This window comes from Paroedura picta, chromosome 7 (assembly GCF_049243985.1).
Source record: "Paroedura picta isolate Pp20150507F chromosome 7, Ppicta_v3.0, whole genome shotgun sequence".
Taxonomy (NCBI): domain Eukaryota; kingdom Metazoa; phylum Chordata; class Lepidosauria; order Squamata; family Gekkonidae; genus Paroedura; species Paroedura picta.
In genome coordinates, this window is record NC_135375.1 from 70,602,085 (window position 1) to 70,614,224 (window position 12,140).

Here is a 12,140-nt window from a genome sequence, read left to right on the forward strand (position 1 = left end):
GTCTTTCCCCCGGGCCCCCTCTCCCCTGCAGCCTCTTACCTGGGGCCCTGGAGTGCGGAGACTCACAGACGTGCCCGCTGTAGCAGCCAGGAACGTCTATGAGGTAAGGGGGGAGGGCAGGAGCTGTAGGGGCAGAGCCAATCAGGGTGCAGCTGGCTGCACCCTGATTGGCCCTGGAGAGGCCGAACTGTTCGTCCCCCAAGGCTGTTTCACAATTATATAGAGGCACCAAATAGATAAGATGAGCCATAGGAAGCAATCCTAAGGAGGCAATTTCTGACCCTGTGAAAATATTCTTAGGTCTTGGTGGTGGTGCCTGGAGATTTCTCAAAGTTATGATTTCCAAATTACACAATTTCTGCTGAGGAGAATTGCTGCTCTGCTTGGTGGGTTTTATTACAGCTGAGATGAACACTTATTTTGTGTGCATATATTTTGAACCCTGCTTTCCTTTGTGAATCTGAACTGGCTATAGATTGTAGAAAACTACACAATGATGCCAGGGACAGAAGGGGTGGTGGGGATCCTATAAGCTTGGATGAAGCCCCCAATTTTTTACAAAAAATTGAAATGCCAAAGAAAATATATTGTGGGTTTAAAAAAACAGTTGATTCTTAAGTACTTGCTAGCTTTCTAAAGGAAATTGTAGAAGTCATCACCTCATGTGATCAGGGCATTACACTTCTTTAGATATAGCCCAAAATCCCATTTGCCTTTTCAGCCACTGAGTCACACTGCTGACTCATGTTCAGTTTAGGGTCTACTAAGAAATCCTTTCCACACATAATACTGCCAAGACAAGTCCCCCGCATCCTGTAATGATGCATTTGAGTTTTCCTACCTAAATACAGAACTTTTCATTTATCACTATTGAAATTCATTTCATTCATTTTAGCTCAGTTTTCCAGCCTATCAAGATCATCCTGTATTCTGATTCTTGCTTCTGCTGTTTTTGCTACCCTCCCAGTTTAGTATCATATGCAAATTTAACCAGCACCCCCTCTATTCCTTCATCCAAATCATTTATGAACAACACAGAGCCCAGGACAGATTCTTGAGACACTCCACTTGTAATTCCTCTCCCAGAGGATGACGAACCATTAACAAGCTCCCTTTGGGTACGGTCTGTCAACCAATTATCAGTCCATCTAAGAGTAGTAAGATCCATACTGCATTTTATCAACTTGTCAATAAGAATATAATGTGGAACCTTATCAAAAGCTTTACTGAAATTAAGAATCTATATCCATACCGTTCTCCTAATCCAGCAGGGTGGTAACTTTCTTAAAAAAAAGAGACAAGGTTAGTCTGACATGACATGTTCTTGAGAAAGTCATGTTGACTCTTAGTACTCACAGCTATCTGCCCTAACTCAGGGGTAGTCAACCTGTGGTCCTCCAGATGTTCATGGACTACAATTCCCATGAGCCCCTGCCAGCAAATGCTGGCAGGGGCTCATGGGAATTGTAGTTCATGAACATCTGGAGGACCACAGGTTGACTACCCCTGCCCTAGCTGATCAAGGATTGGCTGTTTGATGATTTGTTCTAAAATTTTGCCAGCTATAGACATCAAGCTGATGGGTTGGTAGTTGCCTGAACCCTCCATTTCCCCCTTCTTGGAGACATTTACCCTCCTCCAATCTTCAGGCACTTCACCTGTTATCTAAGTAAAAGTCAGTTTATTTGCATGTAGCCATAAACCATTACAAAATGTATTAAGATTATTAAAACATTTCAAAGCATAATACAAAATAAACAGTACAAATCAGAATATATCTACGAATCAATTAATTCTAGACATTTGATCTCTTTGATCTTTAGCACCTCTTTGATCTCTATTTTCTTAGCTGCAAGGGCAAACTGTGACATTTTGTTGGTAACAAAATAATTAATATCCAATTAAATGAAAGTCATTTTTTTCTTATCAGATTGACCATTTAAACCATTTAGTAAATTGGCAAGAAATTTTTCCTTTGGTTTGGTGTACAATGGACAGGATGATAGAACATAGTGTCGCAGGTCCTCCACAACTGAGGCTCCACAAATACAGAGGATCATTTAGAGTTTTCTGGAAGCATCCAATCAATAAAGCTGATGGCATACACCTGTTCTCAAAAATAATGGACAGAGGTTCAGAAATTACACCCACAAATTCTTTGGATGAAATTTAATTTAAAGATTTAATTTAAAGATTCTAGGTGTTTATGGACTACCCCTACAGTGAAACTAGACTGCAACTCCCATCACTCATCACGTTATATGATTTCCCTCACAAGAGAAGACTGAGAAGTAAGAATTGAACAGCTCTCTCTTGAAAATTTGTTATAATTTCACTTTATTGTTCCTGCAATGGTCCTACCATGTCCTTACTCTTTTCCTTACTTTGAACATAACTGAAGAACCCCTTTTGTTGTTTAGTCTCTTTGAGACTAAAATGGTTTCATTTTTGGTTTTGAAGCAGACTCCTGTTTATTTGTTCTTTGTCACAAAATGTTAATAATTGCCAAACACATCTAAAAGCTTGTCACTACCAGCTCATTCATATATCAGTACCCCAGAGCTCTGCCTGCTTAGTTGGCTTCTTCTATAACAACTTACATTGCTGACATGTACCACAACTGCTACTGTTTCCTGACCATGAACTCAACATTGACTACCATGTTGTCAATACAAGGCACCTACCTATCATGTAGTTTTTACATTATTGAATCACAGCCCTATCCCTTCTATAGTAATGTATTTTGAAGTAGATATGACAGTTAAGAGCTGTGTACCTCCTAAGGATTAGTTTCCCACCTTTCTGGTATCATACTTCTTGGTACCAACAGCAAATAAAGCTGAGGAATTTTCATCAGAGGAGTCCCTGAAAAACTTGCTTATCAACATCTTGTCCTCTCTTAGTTGCTTCAGTTCAGCCACTGAGCCTCAAGAGAACAGGTATATCTCCCAAGAGCAAAAGAGACAACAACTTCTGCCCTACAGCCAGATATTGGGAAAATAATAAGAAGGTCACTAAAATAGAAGATTTACAATGGCTGTAATTCAAATGACTTGTCATACTAGAGACCAAGGGAAGAGGGCAAGATGTGCTTTGTTATCATATGATGTTTGAGTTGGGTGATATGGGTTTTGGGGCAGGGTAAAATCTTTTCATGTGGCAAATTGTGGGTCCAAACAGCCCTGACACTAGAAAGCATGTACATGCCATCTGGCTTTCTGCCTTTTAATTGCTTTCTAAATTGGGTTCTCAGTTGATATGGGATAGTAAGGAGGTTTTTGTTTGCTACTGAAGGCAGGCTACATATATTTGAATTATATTTTTAATCTCTTTTCTCTGTAGTTGAACTTTCCCAGTAATCAAATACATGCATGACCCTTTTAGCGCACACACTCTGTGATTCCCATCTGCATTTACTGGCCTTCTCTGCCTGAAAAGAGCTTTTGCAGACAAATTAAGTCCCCAAAATTACTTCAAAGCAACTCTATAAAACTGGAACAATACATGAGATGAGGAAAGATAATGCAATGATTTGGGAGAAAAGTCGTGCCGATTTAATTTTCCAGAACAGAAGCAGGAGTAGATGGTGTCAGTACTGGAGGGGAAAAGGTTAGTATAAAAGCATCTTCAGATTCACCCCTTAATTAATGCTTTTCCTAATAAAGGGAGGGGGCGAGAGCCAATAAGGGAAACTAATAAAAGGTTCATAAAACTAGTTACTCATGTTTGTATCATTATTCTTTCTAAAAGTATTGAACTATGATATTGTTAATTATCATCATAGCAAAAGCTGTAAGCCTGAATCCAATTGCATAGATATCAATAATGACATGCATTGCACTGGTACCGGTTGTAAATGATTTCTGCCTACATCTGTTTAGCAGAAGCATTCTGTATTCATAATTAGAATGAAGTTCAAAAGTTGTATGGCAGTTGCTATGCTAAAATAATTGTACCTGCTTAGCTTAAAAGCATATTTAATATGGATAATGGATCAGCATGCAATTTCTACAGTTAATCGCCACTCTTTTTCTCAAGGTTTCTAGTTGGGCAGCCACTTTTCCAGGGCTTTCATTTTTAAGACAGCTTTTGATCCCATATACATTTAAGCTTTGCTAGATCATACAATATCCCGAGAACAGTAGATATACAGATCCTTCTTAGATGAAGGCCAGGTCTCCAGCACTTTTGGCCAACTTTGGCTGGCTTGTCAGCTGTCTCTCTTTCTTGAGAGGAAGGAATTGGCCATGGTTAATGTAATGTGCTGCATGTGGGGCTGTCTTTGAAGACAACTAGGAAGCTTGAGTTGGTACAGCAGTTGTTTACTAGCACTTCCTATTGTTAATATATTCACCACTTGTGAAAATTTACCTGGTTCCCAATTGAAAGTACAGGGCATTCCCTAAATACCTTGGGACCAGGATACATAAAGAACCATCCATTCTCCATGTAAACCTGTTTGCTGATTGCCATAGCTTTTTCAGGTCACTGTTCTATGTGTTTCCACATGCAGAGAAAAGGAGTGGGACTGGCCAAAAGAGACTGATGAGCATTTTCTGTGGTGAGTGCTCATTTGAGTGAGTGTGGTGAATGCTCATTTATGGAATGTATTCTTCACATCTGGTTGGCACCAAGCCTGCTGATATCCTGGGACAAATTGGATCCGTCTTTTCTCTGAGCCATTGTTGATTTTTGTTGGGTATATGTGTTTTGCAATCTATTAATAATTTTTTGCTGCCGAGTCACAGTTAACGTACGGTGACCCCATAGGATTAATGGCAAGACACTTTCCAAGCTGTTTTGCCATTGCCTGCCTCTGTGTAGTGACCACCAGTAACTGATTTAATTTCCATTTTAGGATATTAGTTGCAATCTTAAATAAAGTTACACTCTTCTAAGCTAATTGACTTATTTTTAATAGGCCATTAGCCATCTCAGGTAGCATGCTGGCAGAGAGTCTGAGATATAGGTTTTCTGTATCAAACAAATATATAAATAATCACAGAAAAACAGTTATCTGATTTATATGTAAATTGGGGTTTTCATCATTTATTGTACCCTCTGCGAGACGCTGTATGATAATGGCGAGTAATAAATCTAAATCTAAATAATAACAGCAACACAGAACCATAGCACTGGCAGGGGCTCATGATAACTGTACTCCATAGACATCTGGAGAGCCACAGTTTGCCCACTCCTGATCTAGATTGGTGTGCCACAAACAGAGAACAGGAACATCACACTACACTAAAGTTACTGCAGAGCTGATAGTTTCAGATGACACTATATTTTTTATCCCACTGTTTCTCCAGTGAGCTCTGGGTAGTGGACACATGTCTTTACCCTTCCTCCATTGAATCCCCAGAACAACCCTGATATGTGGGCTGTGAAAGATAAACTGGTTCAAAGTGACCCATTTTTGTGACAAAACAAACAAAAAACCAAAACAGGTAGGGATTTGAATGCAAGTCTTCTAGGACAGTGCTCCAGCCATCATACCTCACTGCTTCTTGAGAGGCATTTTCCTCTAACAGAATGTTGGACTACTAGGGCCTGGGAAAACTGGGTTGAATGATTCAAAGGTGACCTTGGATCATCACTAACATACCTTGGAGAGTTGTTCTGGAATATAAGAGAGATCTGCATTGGGAACAAGGTGGTATTAACAGACACACGAGCCCTGTGCTGAACCCCTCTAACACCTGATTTCCAGTTTTAGTGTAATTCTAAAAATTGTTTTGTTGGAATAACATTTCCTGCCTACTCGAACTAGAGATACTGGAGTGCTTGAGTTACTTCTCCATTATCTTAGACAATTCACAGGTCATTGTGTTTCTCTAGAGAATTGTGCATTCTTCCCACAAGAGAAGTCTTCTGCTGTTTATAGGACCATTGTTCCCAGGGTGAAAGGGAGATGTCGACTCTGCTCTTGGTAGAAATTGTTTACTTTCATTCAACCCATTACAGAGGGTAAACAAACCATCAAGGTTCATCACTGCTGAGGTACTGTTATCCCTGTGCAAACAAATCTTCAGTATTGTAAATATAACAAACAGCTTTCTCTCTGTGTGAATACAGGCAATGAAAAGGGGAAGTTGATGCTGAACCCCAGAATAGGGTTCAGCGTACTGCTTTTTAATAGCACCTTGCTCACAGTGCAGATCTGAAACTACATTTATGTGCAAAAGTGAGTGCCAATAAATACAGATGTTTTTCATTTTTACATGGGAAGCTTAGACTGATCATAACATCTGTAACATAAATCAAGTGAACAGCGGGGCTTTCGTTTGCAATCTCTTTCTAATAGGCATGTGTATTTCAGACTGTTTTAGATGAAAAGTGCCCAAATCAGGCTTGATTCACGCACAGATCATCCCAAAATGGTCTAAATTGGCTGGCCCCATTGATTTGTACAGTTGAATCGCGGCCATCTGAATATTGCAATTTCCCACTTCAGAGGTGGCCATTTAAAGTTTAAAGGGACACAGAGAGAGGAGGAACTGCTTCTTGCTTTTCTGCTCTCACTTTCCCACCTTTGCCTTGATTCCCAGGGCAATGGAGGAGGGGGGGAGGTTGCAGATCAATGGATCTTGCTTGCAGCATACAGAGCTTTTAACATGGCAAACCCAAGGTACGAGGGGGGAAGATTTAGCTAAACAGGGTAACAGTTTTTTTTTTTTTGGGGGGGGGGAGGACAGCTCTTGACCAAGCACAGAAGGTTTTTTTTTTTTAAATCTTCTGTACATGGCCAGAGAGGCTTTAAGAAGTTGGGGGGGGGGGCTTACCTGACTCCATTGTTTCTTGCTTGTTTAGCTGAGCTGGTTTGGTAGAGAGATTCTCTGATTCTCTGATTCTTCTAAAAAATTAATCATAGATGCCTAGTGTTTTTTGAATGTCACCCATGGAATCATGAGTCTTGAAACTTAAGAAAATCTAGTTCCTGATTTGGGGGGGAGGGAACTGTAGAGTGGGAACTAACATCATTTTTTGAATGTCACCCATGGAATCATGAGTCTTGAAACTTAAGAAAATCTAGTTCCTGATTTGGGGGGGAGGGAACTGTAGAGAGGCATGCTTTGTGTGACAACTTTGGGAAAAAAATATTTTTGGCTTTGCCTGCATGCTTGTACTCCTATTTGTTGCTCTAGGCAGTTCACTAAAAAAAACACCCTCCCTTCCCCAGGAGAAGGGAGAGGGAGATGGATGTGAAGGCAGGATATTGGTGGAGATAATGCTTCTTTGCCTCCACCAATTTCTTTGGCTGGTGGCCTGCTGGTTGCTCTCCTGTAGCTTGCACTACATAGGTTGGGGAATCCACTTTATGCAGTTCCCCAACTAGCACTATAAAATGGCGAGACGTTTGCTGCCACGAAGTGGGATGTGGGTGACATCATGCGAAATGCCAAAAATGTAGCGTCTTCAAAAAGGTAATCATTACACTACATTAGTGGCATGTGGAATGGCTCCCAGAGATTGTGCTTGCTTGCTGGCTGGCTTCTTCTGCTGCTTCTGGACTTGGAGGTTCATCTTTGGAGAAGCCTTCAACTGATTTGACTTGAGGGACTATCCTTAAAACTTTTTTCCTCTTCTTTTTTCTCTCTGATTTTTAAACTCACTTTCCACCTTTAACTCACTCTTTGGGTTTCTGTGGGTGGGGGTGCTGTTTGTATGTTGTGATTCTCTTTTTCTTGTTTTTCGGGGGGGGAGTTCCTTTTGAATTTTAAAACCTTTTCTTTTACCTTTTGCTTGGCCTGAGTTTGTTGGGCGGCTTGCTACATGGGGATGCGGATGGTGCTGTTCTTGCTTTTGACTCAATGTGTGCACTGTGAGATTTCCCCTCTCCTTGCCAGTAAACAAACATCCCTCTTCTCCAGGGGAACTCAAGCAATATCTTCTATTGGAAACAATGGTATTTGGATGGGTCTCCCTCTTTGGATGCCCCTAGTATTGGATCTCCTAGTCCAATATTCTTGAAACTTGGGGGGTCTTTTGAGAAGAGGCTCTTGCAGCTATGCTGAAAGTTTGGAGCCTCTAACCCCACCCCCCAAAAAAAAAACCCAGGTCACGGAGAAGACTGAAATGGGAAAATTCCCATTGATTTTAATGGCTTCATAGACTTTAATGGCACCAAATTCCTTCGGAGTTGGCCCCAAATCAGCTGCTTTGGACAGCTTAGAATTGGTCCAATTCAGGTAGGCTGAATCCAAAAGTGTATGAATTTTTTGTTTTTGCACATGCCTACTTTCTAACCATAGACTGAGTTGCCATGGCAGCCTGGAATGTTCACACATTGTCCAAGGTTGATAATGCAGCTTATTTATTTAAATACTAGTAAAAAAGCTGGGAATCTGAGGGACCAATCGGCAGGCGCGAAGCGCCTGCCAATTGGTCCCTCCGATTGTCTGTCGTGGGGAAGGGTCCAATCCGGACCCTTCCTCATCACGGACACATCCCGCCTCAGCAGCCCTTAACGAATTATTTAGTCCATGGTGCCCGTGGCGCCACGGGCGGTTTAAAGATATGTTCCTTGCTTTCCCTTCTATATGGAACTCAGCAGTTGACAACAGCAAAAACACCACATACCAAACTATCTAAATAATATCTTGTCCATTCCTGTGACACATGCCAGGAACTATGGGGGGAAAGTCCTTAGAATTCCACATCCAGTTAAATTCAAGCTTTATATATGCAACAGACAAGAAAATGCAAGTGATCACCCAAGTGATCTGCCTGCCCTAACTTATTTTGGCTATTGAAACCCCTGCTCAGAACCTGAATGCTAGTTTCCAGGTAAGTTGGAACTGCTGGTTAGCAGTCAAGGAAGCTTTAGAAGCTTAGGAGAAGGGCAGTGTCAGGGGATTCAAAAGTGAAACATTTCATATACTGGTTTTGATTACTCAGCCAAATCCTCATGCCTCATTTCCACCTCTTCCCTCTGTATGTTTCTTCCTGAGCAACATCCTCTTCTTTTGAATCATGTGATTTCTTAGCTTTTTTGTCCCACGGTGGCACTAAACTGTGGGGCATCCCTTTCAGTTTACCAGTATCATACTCCATGCTCCTTGTTCTAAATAAACACAGTAGTATGGGAGAAGAAGGAAAATAACCAATCTCTTACCCTCTATTAAAAAGCAATCAATCTGACTTTTCTGCAACAGTTTCATTTAACTGTCCAAGATGAAAGTAACTTTGAGCAGAGTTCAATGACAGCTGAAAGGTGCTTGGACTCTCAGTTAACTTGCAAAACTAAGCTGGAAAATGTAAGTGATGTAATAGCTATTGCTACACCATCACCCTTCAAAGTCCAGTGGGAACTAACATCATCTCCTGCTAGCCAGTGGTCACTGCTGGAGATGGTATGTGGCCACATTTAATAACTACCACCTGGAGACCATAAATCCTGGAAACTAGCTTGCCTTCAAAAGTCCTGGCAATTTTGCCTGTGTTAGAGACAGTCACATAGCAGCATGCAAACCAGAGTAGTCATTAATGTCAGAGTTACAGCCTGCTAAGCCCATTGTTTTCATGGGTGTAATTCCACTTCAGGTTGCCCTGTATGACTGGAGAGACCTTGTTTTAAATCCATATTCACTCACTCTGTCTCAGACTAACCTACCTCCAGGAGTAGTTGTGTAGATGGAAGGAGTAACAGCACACTATGTCCAACACACTATCAAAGAGCTAAAGGTAAAGGTAAAGGTATCCCCTGTGCAAGCACCGAGTCATGTCTGACCCTTGGGGTGACGCCCTCTAGCGTTTTCTTGGCAGACTCAATACGGGGTGGTTTGCCAGTGCCTTCCCCAGTCATTACCGTTTACCCCCCAGCAAGCTGGGTACTCATTTTACCGACCTCGGAAGGATGGAAGGCTGAGTCAACCTTGAGCCGGCTGCTGGGATTGAACTCCCAGCCTTATGGGCAAAGCTGTTAGACAGCTGCCTTACCACTCTGCGCCACAAGAGGCTCTATCAAAGAGCTACCTAATTCTAATAGCCCAATATGATGTTCCCAGTTCTAACAGCCCAGTTGTAAATCCATATAGGCTCAGCATCATCTGCTGGAAAATATTCTAAGGTAATATTTTATGATAAAATATTATGAAACACTAACAAAACTTAAAAGTAAAGCTTTATTTACTTACAATATTTCATTCATTTACTTACAATATTTTACTGCATAAGAGGCTTGCAAAGGACCAGTTAGACCTGGACAAGCCTGGAACATTATGATGCACCTCAAATGAGCTGACTATTTCTGCCTGGTAACAAACTTACTACCATTTAAAAAGGCGCCCAGGAAATTTCAGAGACAGGTTGATTGTTGCCTCCAGTTGTTGCCTAGGTTACAGATACAGCAAAATGCATACTATTAGAACTGACTGCTTGCTGTCTATCTCTTAAAATGGAATGTGTGACCTTTAAAAATGAAAGCAAATCATGCCAAGCCAGCCAAATTTCAGCCACTGTAGCTGTGAAGAAAAGTGTGTGTCTGTTTTTTCCTTTGGAGGTCTGAAATGAGCAGACCTTCATTTGCTTTCCATATTTACCTCAACTCCACCCCCCTTCACACAAATGCCAATAGATCCAGACAATGGAATGGTTAAGCTCAAGGGCAGTGGTTAAAGACTAGAAGGACTTCAGGAAGAAACTTCTGGAAACTTCAGGAAAAGCGTTTTTTTTGTTTGTTTGTTTTTTGACCCAGCTTGATTGGGTCAGTAGGTGGGGAAAAGAGAGATGATAAAAATCCAGGAAGCAAAAACAGAAGTCTCTTTTCATGCTTCCATTGAGGCAGACAGAACTCTTACTTGAGGTCTGGAGGAGGTGGCCACTGCCTAAGAAAATTTTCCTGGGAGTAAGCAACATGGATTAAATGGAACTTGCTTCTAAGCATTTTCCTTGCATGTAATCAACAGTTATCTACCAGAGAAATATGGATCATGAGAGTTGTGCCAGCCTCTGGGGAGGGCAGTATATAAATATAATAAATAAAATAAATAAATACTTGATTTATAGATTCTGTGTGGCAATCAGTTGGTGTAGTGGCTGGGCTAGAATCAAGACCCAGGTTCAAATTCCTGTTCACCATGAAACTTTAGATAGCCTAGGGCTAGTCACAGACTAACTTAACATGGAGAAGGGAAGAAGAGCTTGTAATCACAATGTTTTAAAAAAGAAAATGTCTTAAGTATTTAAATAGGCATTTAGAGTTGACATTGTAAGAATAAAATTATACCTTGAATGCACAGAATTTGATATTTAATGTTATTACAGCAATCAACTTGATTTCCTTGGGTATTCAGACACTGCAGGTGTATAAAGGGCTTTTTGTGAGCTCAGAGAGGTGTGTTCGACAGAGCTGGTATCCTTGGTTGAACTATATTTCCACACATAATTGTGGCACAGTAAGCTTGTCTTCTTAAAAATACAGAAACTTGTGTTGCAACACACAGCCAACCAATGGTTTTCAGAAAAAAAAAACATACAGATTGATATGATGCAAATCAGGTGGTTTAATAATGAACTATATTTCATTAGTCATCCATTAAACACTGATCTGAACAGTGTGAGGCATCCCTCCCAGGAAGAGTGGTGAGGGATGCCAGTACAGATGAGGATGGATGGACCCTGTACTCAAATCTTTTCTTTAGCCAGGACAATTTCCTACTTCCAGTTCCTGAGGAATTTGACCATAACTGAAACAAAATTAATTTCTTCACTAGTAATCAAGCCCGCTGTAATAAAAATACAGCGGGCGCTAGGCAAGGGAGCCCCCGGCAGTCGCGCAGAGCGCGGCTGCCGGGGGCTCCCTTGGCCGGCGGCCTGACGTGGTGAGAGGCGCTTCGCCTACCCAACAAATATAATAGTCTAGGCCAGTATTTCCTAACCAGTGGTCTGCAAGGGAGGGAGGTGTTGGAAGGAGTCCCTGGCATTTCCCCTGCTGCCCTAGCTAAGCTTGGGAACTGGCCATTTCCCTTGTTCCCCCTTCCCCCTTTCCCTCAAGTATGAGTGGTTTAGTCCATATTTTCCCGGCTGGGAGGAGGTAGACCTGCATATTTATTCCCAATTTAAACTGCCTACTGTCACTCCCCTGCCCATAGTCTTCGTCAAGTGGGGGTGGGATGGGTCTAATAGATATGTCAATT

General features: G+C 41.4%; 1 protein-coding gene across 2 annotated transcripts in view; it reads right to left on the minus strand.

Moving 5' to 3' along the window:
• GDA (guanine deaminase) overlaps positions 1 to 12,140 on the minus strand; it is an 82,776-nt gene that overhangs the window by 60,724 nt on the left and 9,912 nt on the right. Inside the window, exon 1 of one of the 2 annotated variants that reach the window (XM_077344801.1) lies at positions 6,786 to 7,122. The exons of the other annotated variant lie outside the window; for it this stretch is intronic. The gene's annotated coding sequence lies outside the window, so the exon portion shown is untranslated. Of the gene's footprint in view, positions 1 to 6,785; positions 7,123 to 12,140 lie in introns of those variants that run through there. 2 annotated transcript variants of the gene reach the window in all.